Genomic DNA, 4,334 nt, shown 5'->3' with positions numbered 1-4,334 from the left:
AGGCTTAAGTTTTAAATATAGAGAATTCAATTCCCCATTCAGGATGGGTGTTTTTCAAACATGTCTCTCCAGAATATCTGCTTCTAAGACAAAGTCTTTCCATCAAAGGAGATAATTAATTCCTGGGAGAGAAAGCAACAGCTAAAAGGCAAGGTCTCTGAATCTTTGTAGAAACCTCTTTAAATACACATGCAGTACAAGGTAAAAATGTTTTTTGTTGTTGTTGTTGTTCACATCTCCAAAGCAAGATTCATCAAGAATTGAGTGACTCATTTACATGTATTTCCTCCACACTTTCTTCATCTTACCCTGAGTTGACCAGAGCCATGTAACATCATTTTTTTGTGAAAATGTTCAGAGGCTTTAGGCTAGAAGAAAATATTTAGACTTACAAACAGACTTTCTTAACAACTGTTGATTTGATATTGAATCACCTGAATAAACTCTTTTGAAGTGTGAAATATCTTTCACGTTGAAACTTACTTATCCCAAGAAAAGATAATCTCAAATATGGTTGTGTCTGAGTACTCCTAAACATCATTAAGATCATCAAAGACAACTAAGGTAAGTTTTTCAATAGTGCTGAAGCTTATCAAAGATTGTTACTTTCTATATATAGTAATCAGTATTTTTCAACACTTTCCAATAGAGTAATAGAGTCTTGCATTCTCACTCCAATTACTCAAAAGGTAGTTGGTAAATATCATTAACCTAATTTGACAGTTGAAATATTTGAGGCTTATAGAGATTAAGCAATTTGTAGAACCAATCTCTCTGATATTGGGTACCATGCTTTCGCCATGAGACACCTCCTTAGTGAATGAGACAAGTTATGAGGACTAAAACAAAATTTAAATACACTTCACACACACAAAAGACAGAAATATGAATATTAAATGCTATGAATAATATAAAGCCCTGTAAAAGGAAAATTGGAGAGCTTTCTTTGTGAGCTTAATGCGTGGGCAAATGTTTCTCTGTATTATATTGATCACACTGTCAATTTATCCTGTCTCCTAGGCTTATACAGCCATAAAAATAAATGAAAGTCCTGTGTATGTCCCTAACAGTAGGGTAGATATATTCATATATGTTCTCCCAATTAATTCTCATAACAGTATGTGAGGTGAATACTATTATCATTTTATGGATGATAAGATTAAGATGGAAGGTGCCAAGAAATATACCCCAGGTAAAAGAAGTTATAGGTGGAAAAAATGAGGATTCTGATCTAGTCTTTCTGATTCTCAAACTAACACATTTAACTATTGTGATAATGGTTTTTAACACTTTGCAGAAGATTCTGGCTAGGGTCCCGTGCTTTGGAAGGGGATTAAGAAGGAATGGATAGTGCTGAGGGAGGGGCTAAGCAAAAACAGCCCTTCAGTGAATGTAATACCACATTTTTCTTAATATTTAGGAGTTTCAATATATCATTATGTGTGTGTGTCTGTCTGCTGATGAAGTTACTTCATATAAACTTGTCTCTAAAGTAGTATTAAGTAATTATAAAAATTATGGCCATATCAAAGGGAAATTAAAAGTTCAACACTGTTTATTATAACAATATAAGGCATGAGTTAAGACTTTGGAGGGAAAAAATTAACAAGCATAATCTGAAACTTAATATTGGGTCCAGCCTTGATTATCTGCTCGATCTTGGGAGGAAACTTAATTTCTATGTGCTTCTATTTCCTAATGTGTAAAATAAGTGTAAAAAGACAATAGTAACTAATACATAGGTTTTCAGTGAGGATTCAATAAGCAAATGTCTGTAAAAGCACTTGAAACATGCTGTGTTCAGTAAATATTAGTTAATATTAACACTATAACTATTAATATTAGTCACTGAGATTGTGTCCTCATCTGTAAAATTGATAAAATGAGATCATGTGTGCAAAGCACATTCTACAATGTCATGCTCATAGCAATTATTCAGAGGTGTATATTATTAGCTATTATAAAGTTAATAGGACTTAGACAATAGATTATGAATTCTTTTATAGTAGCTCTTATATTCTTTCTTTACATTTTCATCACAAATTCACCACAAATTCACTGTTATTCTTATGTCAACTACTCTAAATAGTCTACTAACTAAGTTCAATTATCTGGCTTCCAGATGCTTACTGGATCTCAGCCCATGTCATAAAAAACACACAAAGACCTTCACTAGAGAAATATCCCAAGAATCCCCCTTCTTCAGATTCCTCTTTATCATTTCACTCATATTGTGCATAACATTTCATATTTCATTATTTTCTAAAAAAAAAGAGAGAGAGAGAGACAGAGAGCAAATTTTGAGTTTTGCATTCATGTGCTTTACATCTATATTCTATAATCTTTTCAGGCTTAGTTGCCACTATGTGTGCAATCATTCAACTTTTAGTTGTTTCGGATGATTAAGTGTTCACAGATGGTCTCCTGCCTGTGTGCTACAAAAGTTTCTCATATCAAAACTCGTAGCACAGTTTTCACCAGGGAGGCAATTTCAGTAAACCTCCAAAACCCAAAACTTTTTTCCTGTCTCAGAAAAAATCCTCAAATCACAACCCAGTAGAATCCAAGAATTTATTATACTACAAATTACAATGGAGAAGTTTAACAAATTTAAAGATGTATTAATAAAAATTGTTTTCTTTTCAGGTAATGTAATTAGCCACCATTTGAAATACATGGCGAATAGAAACAATGTGACAGAGTTTATTCTATTGGGGCTTACAGAGAATCCAAAAATGCAGAAAATCATATTTGTTGTGTTTTGTCATCTACATCACCACCATGATAGGAAATGTGCTCATTGTGGTCACCATCACTGCCAGCCCATCACTGAGGTCCCCCATGTAATTTTTCCTGGCCTATCTGTCCTTTATTGATGCCTGCTATTCCTCTGTCAATGCCTCTAAGCTGATCACAGATTCACTCTATGAAAACAAGATTATCTTACTCAATGGATGTATGACTCTAGTCTTTGGAGAACATTTTTTTGGGAGGTGTTGAGGTCATCCTACTTACTGTAATGGCCTATGACTGCTCTGTGGTCATCTGCAAGCCCTTGGACTATACCACCATCATGAAGCAGCATGTTTGTAGCCTGCTAGTGGGAGTGTCATGAGTAGGAGGCTTTCTTCATGCAACCATACAGATCCTCTTCATCTTCCAATTACCTTTCTGTAGTTCTAATGTCATAGATCACTTTACGTGTGATCTCAATCCTTTGCTCAATCTTGCCTGCACTAATACCCACACTCTAGGACTCTTCGTTGCTGCCAACAGTGGGTTCATATGCCTGTTAAAATTTCTCTTGCTCCTGGTCTCCTATGTGGTCATACTGTACTCCTTAAGGACCCACAGCTTAGAGGCAAGGCACAAAGGCCTCTCCACCTGTGTCTCCCACATCACAGTTGTCATCTTATTCTTTATACCCTGCATATTTGTGTACATGAGATCTTCAGCTACTTTACCCATTGATAAAGCAGTTGCTGTATTCTACACTATGATAACTCCTATGTTAAACCCCTTAATCTACACCTTGAGGAATGCTCAGATGAAAAATGCCATTAGGAAATTGTGTAGTAGGAAAGCTATTTCAAGTGTCAAATAAATGTGACTGGAGCCCAACATGATTCAGCTGAGGCAAGGGTCAAAAGGACATTTTGGGTAATGTCAGCAAGGAATACTTATTGGATAAATAAAATAATTAACCACTGTGATCCGTAGATGATGCCTTGAGGGGAGTCAAAATGGGTTCAAGAAAAAGGAGAAAACCTAACCGTGTATTATTCTCACAAACTGGGAAAATTCTACCAATTTGGGGCTTAGTTTCACTAGCTTCATCCATATATATGAGACTCATAGGCCTTCCTTCTAATAAATGTAAAATAAGTAATAAAATAAATATATCTATATTAAGTAATAATGTCCATAACAAACTGAGGGAGGCATTATTCTTATCCCCATTTACCAAAGAGGAAACTGAGAGAAGGGGACAGTGTCAAAATAGAAGTATAAAATAGATAGTAATCAGAATCTCACTGATTTCCCAAACCATGTGCTTAACTACCATGATACCCTGCCAGAAAGATCAGATCATTATAACAACTATCATTTATTGAGACAAGTACTATGCTGGACACATTGTATATGTTAGTTCATTAAAAATATAACTTTTTCATTAATAATTCTTTCATTTTTATATATCAAAATTAATGGCCTTTGTTTTCTGAAATATTATGCTGTCTAACTACTTCAGGGCTATAAAAGCAAAGAACTATTTAGCATCTGATGGGTAAACAATGAAGTTTATACCATGATTCCAAATGTCCTTGTAGGCT

General features: G+C 34.7%; 1 pseudogene; it reads left to right on the top strand.

Moving 5' to 3' along the window:
* The first annotated feature begins 2,675 nt into the window (after positions 1 to 2,675).
* LOC107967337 (olfactory receptor 4C13-like) lies at positions 2,676 to 3,604 on the top strand (annotated as a pseudogene).
* The last annotated feature ends 730 nt before the right edge of the window (positions 3,605 to 4,334 follow it).

The sequence above is a fragment of the Pan troglodytes genome, chromosome 9 (assembly GCF_028858775.2).
Source record: "Pan troglodytes isolate AG18354 chromosome 9, NHGRI_mPanTro3-v2.0_pri, whole genome shotgun sequence".
Lineage (NCBI taxonomy): Eukaryota > Metazoa > Chordata > Mammalia > Primates > Hominidae > Pan > Pan troglodytes.
The sequence above is the reverse complement of the archived record's forward strand: the minus strand, read 5'-3'. Positions and strand labels throughout refer to the sequence as shown.